We start from the raw sequence: 12,588 nt of genomic DNA on the forward strand, positions 1-12,588 counted from the left end.
ATTCATTCAATCGTATTTATTGAGCGCTTACTGTGTGCAGAGCACTGTACTAAGTGCTTGGGAAGTACAACATATAGAGACAGTTCCTACCCAACAGCGGGCTCACAGTCTAGAAGGGGGAGACAGACAACAAAACACAGCATATTAACAAAATAAAATAAATAGAATAAATATGTACAAATAAAATAAATAAATAGAGTAATAAATACATACAAATATATATATATATATATATATATATATATATATATATATATATACAGGTGCTGTGGGGAGGGGAAGGAGGTAAGGCGGGAGGATGGGGAGGGGGAAGAGGGGGAGAGGAAGGAGGGGGCTCAGTCTGGGAAGGCCTCCTGCAGGAGGTGAGCTCTCAGTAGGGCTTTGAAGGGAGGAAGAGAGCTAGCTTGGTGGATGTGCGGAAGGAGAGCATTCCAGGCCAGGGAGGTGACATGGGCCGGGGGTTGATGGTGGGACAGGCGAGAACGAGGCACAGTGAGGGGATTAGTGGCAGAGGAGCAGAGGGAGCGGGCTGAGCTGTAGAAGGAGAGAAGGGAGGTTAGGTAGGAGGGGGCGAGGTGATGAAGAGCCTTGAAGCCGAGTGTGAGGAGTTTTTGCCTGATGCGTAGGTTGATTGGTAGCCACTGGAGATTTTTGAGGAGGGGAGTAACATGCCCAGAGCATTTCTGCACAAGGACGATCCGGGCAGCGGCATGAAGTATGGATTGAAGTGGGGGGAGACAGGAGGGTGGGAGATCGGAGAGGAGGCTGATGCAGTAATCCAGTCGGGATAGGATGAGAGATTGAATGAGCAGGGTAGCGGTTTGGATGGAGAGGAAAGGGCAGATCTTGGTAATGTTGTGGAGGTGAGACCGGCAGGTTTTGGTGATGGATTGGATGTGAGGGGTGAATGAGAGAGCAGAGTCGAGGATGACACCAAGGTTGCGGCTTGTGAGATGGGAAAGATGGTAATGCCATCAACAGTGATGGGAGAATCAGGGAGAGGGCAGGGTTTGGGAAAGAAGATAAGGAGTTCAGTCTTGGACATGTTGAGTTTTAGGTGGTGGGCAGACATCCAGATGGAGATGTCCTGAAGGCAGGAGGAGATGCGAGCCTGGAGGGAGGAAGAGAAAGCAGGGGCAGAGATGTAGATTTGGGTGTCATCATCGTAGAGATGATAGTTTCATATGTACTTGTTTCGTGTCTACGTGTGAGTATATATGTACATATACTAGTATGGTCTAGTGGAAAGAGTACGGGCCTGAGAGTCAGAGAACCTGAGTTCTAATTCCAGCTCCACCACTTGCCTGGTGTGTGACCTTGGACAAGTCATTTAAGTTCTCTATGCCTCAGTTACCTCATTTATAAAATAGAGAATTAATCCTTCTCCTTCTGAAGTAGACTGTGAGTCCCATGCGAAACAGGGACTGTGGCCAACTGATTATCTTGTATCTGCCCCAGCACTTAGTACAGTGCCTGGAACCTAATAAAGACAATAAACATGTATACAGTCTTTGCCTTTATTGCATTTTATTTTTCAAATCTTTTCTGTGTATTAATCAAATATATTCTATATTTTCAATCTATTCTATTAAACTATTATCTACTAGAATTCATGTTTGCCACTTAAAAAAATTTTAATGATTTAGTGTATTTCAAGATACCATTTCATTCTGGATCTTTATGATCAATACCATACAGTGGTATTGAAATAGATAATACCATACAGCCCTGTTTGGAAGTCTTTTTGAGAATAAGTTGGGTGCCTAGAAGGGAGAAAGAGAAGGGACCTAGGTCAGGGGAAACATAGAGTGCAGGCTTACTACAGTGTTTTGCATGCAGCAGGTGCTCAGTAAATATCCTTACTACTACTTCTACTACCACTACTACTACTACTATCTCCACTCTTGTTCTGCCCACCCTTGAAAGGAAGACAATCCCATAGTCTGGTCAGGTTCATCCACCATTTGTTTGGAGCTATGTGGGGAAGAGAGAAAAGTATGCCTGGTGCTTGGGTCAACTTGTACTTTCCAAGTGCTTAGTACAGTGCTCTGCACACAGTAAGCGCTCAATAAATACGATTGATTGATTGATTGGTTGATCAGGCCAGCCAGGACTCAAATTAGGTGATGGGAAGTTAAGTGTTTTAAGCACTAAAGGAGCTAAAAGTCCAGCAGGGAAGAGAGGCACAGAATAATATTCCGATACAAGAAGAGAAAGGAAAAGTGTCTATGTAGATAACTATTTAAATAGTAGGATATGTAAATTGCATCGAGGTGGTAGTTGTGGGGATATGGCCTGAGGAGAAAGAATTAATAAGAAACATCCTCTGGGAAAAGGTGTGATTTCAGAAGTGCTTTTAAGATGGAGAAGAGTGGTTGTATGGTGGATCTGAAGAAGGAGGCCATGCCAGATAGGAGGGTATGATTAAATGGTCAGAGGTGGGCGAGATGAGACCATTCTCTTCAAAATGGATTCTATGCAGTAGTGAGGGTCCTCTTTGATCGGATCCTTTATGGTCAAGGATCTCTCCTTATCTGATTCTTTCCTCTTTATGTGTTTGCTATACTTCACAGTTCAATCAGTTGATCAGTCAATGGCATTTATTGAGCACTTACTGTGTGCAGAGCACTGTACTAAGTACTTGGGAGAGTAAAATGCAACAGAGTTAATTCATTCATTCAATCATATTTATTGAGTGATTACTGTGTGCAGAGCACTGTAAGCACTTAGAAAGTACAATTCAGCAACAAATAGAGACAATCCCTACCCAACAACAGGCTCACAGTCTAGAAGTTGGTACACATGTTCCCTGCCCATAGGGAGCTACAGTCTAAAGGGACAGACATTAAATTACCTATATGTACATAAGGCGCTGTGGGGCTGAGGGTGGGGTGACTATCAATGCTTCAAGGGTACAGATCCAAGTGCATAGCCAACACAGAAGGAAGAGCAAGTAGGGAAAATGAGGGCCTAGTAGCTTGGAGAACATGTGATTTTAATAATGCTTTGAAGATGGGGAAAGTGGTGAACTGTCATATGTGAAGGGGGAGGGAGTTCCAGACCAAGGGGAAGACATGGGCAATCCGTGAGGTAAGGTAAGGAAGAGCTGATTGAGTGTTTTAAAGCTGATGACAAGGTGTTTCTCTTTAATGCTGAGGTGGATGGACACTCACTGGAGGTTCTTGAGGAGTGGGGAGACATGAGTTCAGTGCTTTTTTAGAAAAATAATCTGGGCAGCAGAGTGAAGTAAAGACTGGAGTGGAGAGACAGGAGGTAGGGAGGGATGAGATTGATTAAATCAATTGTTGTCTTCCTCTTCGTTCATTTAATCATATTTATTGAGCACTTACTGTGTGCAGAGCACTGTACTAAGCGCCTCTTGATTGAAGATAATGTTCTGCTTCCTGCCACAACTCTTTTCATGGTGCTCCTCCATCCTGTCCTTTTTGCTCAGAATCCATTAACCCCTCAGACCTTAAGCACCCCAAACTCTGCATCACAACAGGGTAGGTGTTGAGTCTTTTAGATTTGGCAAGAAGGAGGTCACTGTTGACCTTGGAGAAAGTGGTTTCAGGGGAGTGAAAGGAGCCAAAACTGGATAATATAGAGTCAAAAAGGGAGTTGTAGTAGAGGAAATGTAGATAGCAGGTATAAAAAACCTATTCATGGAATTGGACAGGAATTGAGGGAGGGAGATAGACAATACCTGGAGGCGTTAATAGGAGATGAGAAGAGAGTTCAGGGGCACAGGTTGATTTTGAAAGCAGGCATGAGATCTCTTCTTGAAAGATATCTAGGAAGTATTGGAGAGTTGATGTAAGGGTGGGAGGCAGGAGTTGAGGAGATGAAGAGAAGACTTTGGGGAGCTCATGCCTATTGTTTTTATTTTGTCAACAAAGTACATCAGGGCAAGAGTTGGGGCACTTAGGCAGCGTGGCTTAGTGGAAAGAGCCCAGGTTTGGGAGTCAGAGGTCATGGGTTCTAATCCCGGCTCTGCCACTTATCAGCTGTGTGATTTTGGGCAAGTCACGTCACTTCTCTGTGCCTCAGTTACCTCATCTGTAAAATGGGGATTAAGAATGTGAGCCCCACGTGGGACAACCTTATTACCTTGTATCTACTTCAGTGCTTAGAACAGTGCTTGGCACATAGTAAGCGCTTAACAAATGCCATCATTATTAATAGGTGGGGCCAATGGACAGGGCAGTAAATGAGGAAGCAGAAGTACTGTTGTTGACTGTAGAATTGGATAGAATTGCAGCAAGCATGGATGCTGGGATTTCTGCCAGTACTCTGTTGCATTGGTTATAAGAGTGGAGGAAATGTTATGTAGAGGTGGTCCAGGAAGAGCTAAATGCCTGAGAAATTCCTTGAAGATCCCTGGACAGTACCTATAGACAGTATGTATAGACTTGATGACATAGAAGACTATTACTGAGAATCCAAGATCTAAATATTAAGGTGGAAGGACCAAGAAGTTCCCAAAACACTAAATGCTTGAGAAATTTTTGATATGCATGGGGAACAAACATGGATTTTCTGGAACAGAGGGAAATAGTAGAGTTAACTGGTGTGAAACTGTCCTTTGAATCTATGCCTTATCTGGCAGGAGAGTTTGTGTACACTAATGAAGCCTAGAGCTATGCCATATAGGGCTAACCGTAATGGAAAGGTCTAAGCCAAAGTGTCAGACAAAGTCTATTCACCTGTGCTGGCAGCAGTCACATGGAAAAGAGTCAAAGGCAGATGATCAAGAGTTCTAAACGTTGATCAGAGACAACAGCAGGGACTCAAGTTTTTACTGCATGGAAGAAGGCATTGGTAAGCCACTTCTGTTTCTATACCAAGAAAACTATGGAAACACATACCAGAAGGACCTTATGACATAAGATGGGACATTCTGAAGAGGGTGTGTCCATGGAGTCACTATGGATCAGAAATGACTAGACAGAATTTGAAGAAGAAAAACTGGTGAAAACATACCTTCTCCTATGATTTGGAATTCAGAAATAATTGGTAAATGACAATTATTAATTTACATTTGACACTAATTTGCACAAATTATTTATCCAGTACACTACTCATGTAAAATTAGAAAGGAATTTATCTAAAATGCTTATTGATTAGAGTACAAGAATAGGTCCATGGCTAGTCTGTCTTTGGAGTAAAATCCTGAAGTATTCAGGGGGAAATAGAGCTCCAAGGAGAAAACAGTATTCCATTTATCTTAAACCTCAGGAATGAGAATAGAATCTCACCAGAATCCTTCCAGAGAAGCAATTTAATAGTTCATATTTCAAAACATTTTGAAAACTAATTTCTTGTGGGTCCACAGAATATGGAAGAGAAAAAGGAAATGGGCTAAAATTTGGTTCAGAAGGTAACTTTTCTTTGAATAAAAGACCTGAGAATATTGGCTATGAATTTTATCACTCTACCCTAGACACAAAATCCTTCTTCCAGACCCCACCTCGGTATTTCCAAAAGAAAGCACTGATTGATAGGAGGAAATTGAATTCATTGCATATTTTCTCCAGTTTCCTCAAGCACCACCCAGAAAATCTGATGGATTCGAACATTGAATTTGTTTAGGTTAAACAGGGATAGTAGGGGGAATGGAATTTTTTGAATCTTCAAATGGTTATATACTCATTTATTTTCAAGGAAAAAAGCTTGGGATTTTAAATGACATTGGGATAGAGAAGAATGGTCAAACTGGCCATTTATATGATGAACCCAATCAACTGTTGAAACACTTGCCCCGATGTTAGTGGTGATGTGAATGTAACAGCTCTCAATTTGTATATGAATATATGTCACTGTTCTGCATGAAACTTTATGAAGCTATGGTGCAGGACTCATAAAATAATTTCTGAAAATAAACAAGTTAATACAGCTCAGCTCCAGGCATGAATCTGATGGAAAATTTTCCAGAAACTACTTTAAATAACCACATAAATCCAATATGTTTAAGATCTGTATGGCTTGCAGATTAGCCTTTTCCCAAGGCCATTACTCAACAGTGAGCCTTTCTTTCCTTTTAGGACAAAGCCTAGAGATTTTTGCTTTGGTTTCCCATTTTAATAGCTTCCCCACTCCTGTGACCTTCTACTTTCTCTGACTTCGTTGTCAAAGTTCACTAGTGTTAGTTGGATCTGCACAAGAGACTAACAAGTGACCTTGAATGAGAAGGAAACTCCTCAGAAGTCAGAAGTCACAAAGCATTCTGCTTCTTCTTACTGCTCCCAAACTGTAATCTTCTTCATTCCCTGAGAACACTCACTCTCTCACTGTGAGAGACATCATTTCCTTTTAAAATAAGTTTTCACAAACATTGTCAGATGACTCTGAAAACAGCCTTGAAAAAGAGATTTAAAAACTTAGGGAATCTATAAAGACATTGTCCCCAGCCTGTGAAATTTACATCAGTTTCCTGCCACCTATACTAATATTATCCCCTCATGTGTAAACTGCATGCGTCCTTCTTACTCCTTCCCAAATCACTGAACTGAGAGAGGATTACATGTAGTTTTCCTGAATGTTATAGCATGCAATTTTTTTCATTAAAAGGGGTAGAAAGCAGAAACCAAGCTGTTTATGTTTACTTTAAGCTTGCTGCCTAATTTTAGTAGAGTTTAGGCACGTGGGTAAATGCCAATTTACCCAACTGTCCACTTGCAGATTAGGGTATGCCACCTATCCATACAAGCATTTAATACCATATTTTATCACTTAAATTGTTGATCTTTAACTACAAAAACGTGCGGGACATGTCACCCCACTCCTCTAAAAAGTCCAGTGGTTGCTCACACACCTGTGCATCAAACAAAAACTCCTCACCATTGACTTTAAAAGACTCCATCACCTTGCCCCCTCCTACCTACCTTGCTACTCTTCTACTACAACCCAGCCTGCACACTTCCTTCCTCTAATGCTAACCTTCTTACTGTGCCTTGCTGCCGATTCCTTGCCTCTGGCCTGGAATGCCCACCCTCCTCAAATCGGACAGACAATTACTCTCCCCTCCTTCAAACCCTTATTGAAGGCACATCTCCTCCAGGAGGCTTTCCCTGATTAAGCCTTCCCTTTCCTCTACTCCTACTCCTTTCTGCATCACCCTGCCTTGCTCCCTCTGTTATTTGCCCCTCCCAGCTCCACAGCACTTGTGTACATATCTGTAATGTATTTTTTATACTAATGTCTGTCTCCCCTCCTCTAGACTGTAAGATCATTGTGGGCAGGGAATGTGTCTATTTATTGTTATATTGTACTCTCCCAAGTGCTTAGTATAGTGCTCTGTGCCCAGTAAGGTCTCAGTAAATATGATTGAATGAAGGAATTAATTGAATTAAAAAAGTCAACCACACTAAAATGTGGAAAAGCAGAAATATCTCTGAAGCACTACAAATTCACCAAATGCACCGTGATTGAAAACAAGACCCTATACTGTTCTCATAGACCTTACTAAAGCATTGAAACCAACAACAGGCCAGGTATCCATACCTGCTAGGCAAATTTGGCTGTGCTGGGAATATCATTAAAATCCTTAAACTCCTCCATGATAGAGTTATTGGTTGAAGGAGAGTTGAAGGATCCCTATATACCCATGTTCCCATCATCATCAGGGTGAAGTGTGGCTGTTTAGAAGGTCCAGTCCTGATTATACTATTCTTAAAGATTACAAGAGGCATCAAAGCTGAAGTCAGAAAGTTTGGTCGAGAGGAATGGAAGCACATCTTACCTAAAGAAGCTATGCACATCATCAAAAGTGGGATCCAGGAACTTCTATATGCTAGTAACTATGCTCCTGACATACATGTGTGCATGTGCGCTTGCACACACACACAAATACACACACACTATGCAGAATTGGAATATTCCTTCATAGAATCAGCAAAGGACTATGGACTGAAGAAAACAGAAGTTATGTACCAGCATACACTTGAGAAATTCTTCAGATGGCCAAAGATTTTCATTAGCAACACATAACAATGTTCTTGGCACGTTTTCCACATAGGCAGAACATTATCCAATAATGAAAGTTGGACAAAAGTGTACACAGCGTCAAATAGACCAGCATGGCTTCTGGGAGATTGACAGAAAGAGTTTGGTAATAATGCGGAATCAAACTTCTTGACAAATCGAGCAGTGCTGACCTACCTTCTATATGACTCTGAAACCAGGATGTACTATAAAAGGCAAATCTAGTTTCTAGAGCAGTTCTGCCACATCCTTCTTGTTATCTTGTTATATTTTTATCTTATTTTCTTGTTATTTCTTTTGAATTTGCACATATTGAATTAGAGAAGTAGAGTAGCTAGTGGAAAGAGCACGAATATCAAATAGCAGAATAAGATTACCACGGCAATAACCTGAAACAGTCAGCTCATCAGCATAGAGGCAACGTTGACAGCAGCAAGATTTCACTAGAGGGTACAAGTGAGGAGAATGGGTGATAACAGGATACACAATCATAGTGACTTGTAAGAGGGGGATAAGAAAAATGGAGAAGGCAGAGTAAATAATTTACAGACCTAGTGACCACAGGCTTATACAGCATGATATTAGTTGGATGTTGGGTTGCCACTGCATCCTCTTGGCTGCTCTCCTTGAGTTAAGGCTTCACAAAGATCATGATTCCAATTCCCAGTCTCAAAATCAGAGACAAGCACGTCAACACCCTATCTTTATGCGCACACACACACGCATACAATGTAGACTAGAATGTCAGTTACACTCAGATGCCCCACCTATTATAAGATTTCACCTTTAGAAGCATCATTTTGAAAATGGAAGACAGATAAATGAATGTATATATATATATATATATATGCATTGATAATGATATTTTACTGATACTGATATTTTTGTCACATGCCATCTGAAAGGCATTATATCATTTGTTCAGTCACCTTAATATCTGTGGTATTTTTCTTACAACTATTTTTAGTAATGTCCATTGCTATTACATCATGTTTCCTATTAGTTAACAAAATGTATATTGATACTAATTTTTCACATCATGTCTTCTGGATTTTTTAGTATTTCCTGGCAGCATCCACAGATGTAACAGAGGGCCAAATGGAAAACTTGAAGCCTGGGGTTGGACGACAGGAGGTCTGGAAGTTAGTTGGAAACAGGATGATGAGGACTGTTTATTTGAAATGTGTTATTTAAAAATATATTCCTGAACTTAAAATAATTAGGACATAAAATAAAATTAGCTAAAAACCTCCATAGGCAAACCTTTCTTAAACTGCCCCTGAAGCAGTATCAAAGACAAGGAACACAAGTGTATGGGGGAAGCTGAGTGGGTGTGAGGTAATGTGGGAAGCTGAGTGGGTGTGAAGTAATAAGGTAAAGGAACAAGATGTGGAAATGGCATTCTGTGTGTCAAGTTTTCTGAGACATGTAGTTTCTACACTCATAGAACCTTTCTTTGCCAAAGGGCAAAAGTGGTTGTCTCCACCATCCTGAAATTAGGTGGTTATGACTGTTTTCATGTCATAATTAAGTGGTGCAACCACTGTAACTAATTTAGGGTCCTCCAAACTCCAGTGCTGCAGATGGTTGTTGGTACTTTCATCTTTGTTCTGGTTGATCATTTTGAACTTCGTGAAGGTTTTGCATTTTTCTGAACCAGAGAAATGGGTTCCATTTTATATAGGCACTTAATCATTTTGCCTAACACCTGTGGGTTAGATGAAACCACAATTTTTTATCATGGACTATGGAGCTTTATCCTTTCTGCCCATTTTCTTGGCCTTTTCATCAAGCTCGTGCTGCTGTAATGGTTGAACTCCCCGCTGTTCTTGTATAATAACTCATTGTCATGGGATTTTGCATTGTGTTGTGCAGCATGATATTTCAAGGAAAGATAAGGTTATATTTTTTTAAATGGTATTTGTTGAATGCTTACTATATACCAGGCACTGTACCAAGCCCTGGGGAAGATACAAGGTAATCAGGTTGGACACAGTCCATGTCTCATGTGAGCTCACAGTCTAATGCCCATTCCATAGGGGAGGTAACTGAGGCACAGAGAAGTTAGGTGACTTGTCCAATGTATCACAGCAGAAACGTGGCAGAGCTGGGATGAGAACCCTGGTCCTCTGACGCCCAGGCCCAGGTTATTTCCACTAGCCCTTACAACTTTGCTGTTCTTAAGGAACAACTTTTGTACCTCCATTACCATAGAGTAATAAAAGGTATAAAGGCAATCCTAGACTTAAGATATTGCTAGTTTGGACAATATTCCTAAATTTATGCCTTGTTTCATCTTTACAACACATCACTAAGTCTTCTGGAGGGCAATAGTTCTGGGGACATGGGAAGCCAGGGGGGTGGGGGGGGGAGGGAGGGTGGTACCCAGTAATCCAGGAGAAATAGAGAAACTATTTTATCTGGATGAAGATGGGGAGGGAGAGTGGGAGAAACTAGAAGCAAGGGTTACCAAGCAGAGTCATGGGAGGTCAACAAATCCATTTTGCCTCTAACACCATATACATGAATTATTGTAGCTGTATTACTCATTTATAATAGACTGAGTTCATAATTCTGAGCAATTTTGGTAAAAAACAGGGTGTCCAGCCTTGGTTGAGGAACCAATCCACAATTCTTCCTGTTAGAAAATTGTTTCCTACCTACAATATTTCAACTTAAGATGCAATTTCCAGGAACCAATTGTGTCATACATCCAAGGATTGTCTGTACATTAGTTCAGCTGTAGTTCAATCTTACTGTTATGGGGTGACTGATTTGGATTAGTCATTGCTAGTGAAGTGGAGTATCAAAGCACCTAAGGTCAGATTTGACATTTTAATATTAGGAAGAAATTTCTCTTAGCCACTTCCAAGAAAGGAAAGGAACTGCTTCAACTTTCTATGAGTTAATGCTTGTACGTTTAATGAAGAATCACCTACTTCCACCACAACATTAGCACTATCCCAACTCCCCCATAAAGTCAAGAGGCTAGTTTGTGGAATTCAATTCAATATCAAGGGTATTGAGTGACTACTGGGTACAGAGCATTTGGAGAACACTTATCATGGAGAAAGTGGTTCCATTATAAACTTATGACATTAATGTTTTTACTTTTTCCCCTCTGATGGGCTGGCTCAGCCAGAAACCAAAGAGATACACAGATGGACATTTCTAAGAACTAGTGAACTATTAACTCTTCCAGATACTACTGAGGGGGAAATCTTTTATCATTCATAAAAGATGAATGAGCCTCAATCCACCACAAAGACATCTGAACCAAGAACCTGATGAGTTGGCCATTCATACAGCTTGATACCAATCTGGGTTTCTGTCCCCTGTCGGATTCAGATGTAGCTAGCACTGGACATTGCTACAGAGACTAGGCATTGAGGTTAAGGAGTCCTACGACTGACTGATGTTGGGGATACTCACACTGTATGTACTGGAAGGAGCTGGAGAATGGGATGGAGCAGGCAGTTTCTGGCAGTAACACAAAAAGACAGTTGCCAGGATCCATACAGTAGTAAATAGAACACAAAAGAGACTGGGATCAGGGCAATTATAAGGTACAATAGGGCAACAACAAAGAATAAGATGATCCCTTCACAACCAGGAAAGCTATTGATATTGGCAATATTAAAGGGGCATAGAAACATTCCCTAGATCATCAGGCCTAGAAAGTCACACTAGAGGACCCAACCATGACCCTTTTGCAAGAAGCTGTGCAGACTCCAAACTAGGGGACCCCCCAAAATAGGCAGACACCTCAGGAATGCTCTGTACCACCCAGACTGACATCAGAGGCAAGAATGCTCCCCTAAAGAATGGATCTGGGGAAAGGCAAGAAGGGTTGGAAGGGTATAAAAGGGGTCAGAGTCCAAGGAATGATGATCTTTGCTCTCCGGACTGGAGTCCACTGGTCCCTGCACCACTGTACAGGTGAGACAGTATACTTCATTGTTGTGGATCTCTTGACATGTCATCTTGTTCTTGGATTGGTAATCAAATTGGTGCGATGGGTGGGTTATTCCCCTTTTGGAGGGGTTCTCTTAAAGGAACCCCTGTACATTGCAGACGGGAGGTGGTTGTCAGCAACAGGCACCTAAATGTTTAAACATCCAGCCTCCTTTCACCTTTGCTCCTGACTCTAAGTTCTGTATGCTGGAAGTGGCACCCATGTTCAGAGGGACCTGGGGTGGAAATGCAAAGATGAATGTTGATGGACTTTGGCAAAATGTTCTATTTGATGTCATTATATTATGCTGCATGCCTCTCATAGCACATGCAGTGTCATGCAGGCTCAGTGTGTGCTCTGTGGGAAGCAGTGTGGTCTAGAAGATGAAGCACAGCCCTGGGAGTCAGAGGACCTGAGTTCTAATCCTGACTATGCCACTTGCCTGCTGTGTGACCTCGGGAAAGTCACTTAACTTCTCCATGCCTCAGTTTCTTCAATTGCTAAATGGGATTCAGTACCAGTTCTCCCTCTTAGCCTGTGAATTCCATGTGGGGCAAGGACTGAGCCCAACCTGATTAACTGGTATCTACCCCTGTGCTGAGAACAGTGTTTGACACATAATAAGCACTTAGCAAATGCCATTAAAAGAG

This window comes from Tachyglossus aculeatus, chromosome X1, assembly GCF_015852505.1.
Source record: "Tachyglossus aculeatus isolate mTacAcu1 chromosome X1, mTacAcu1.pri, whole genome shotgun sequence".
NCBI classification, from domain to species: domain Eukaryota; kingdom Metazoa; phylum Chordata; class Mammalia; order Monotremata; family Tachyglossidae; genus Tachyglossus; species Tachyglossus aculeatus.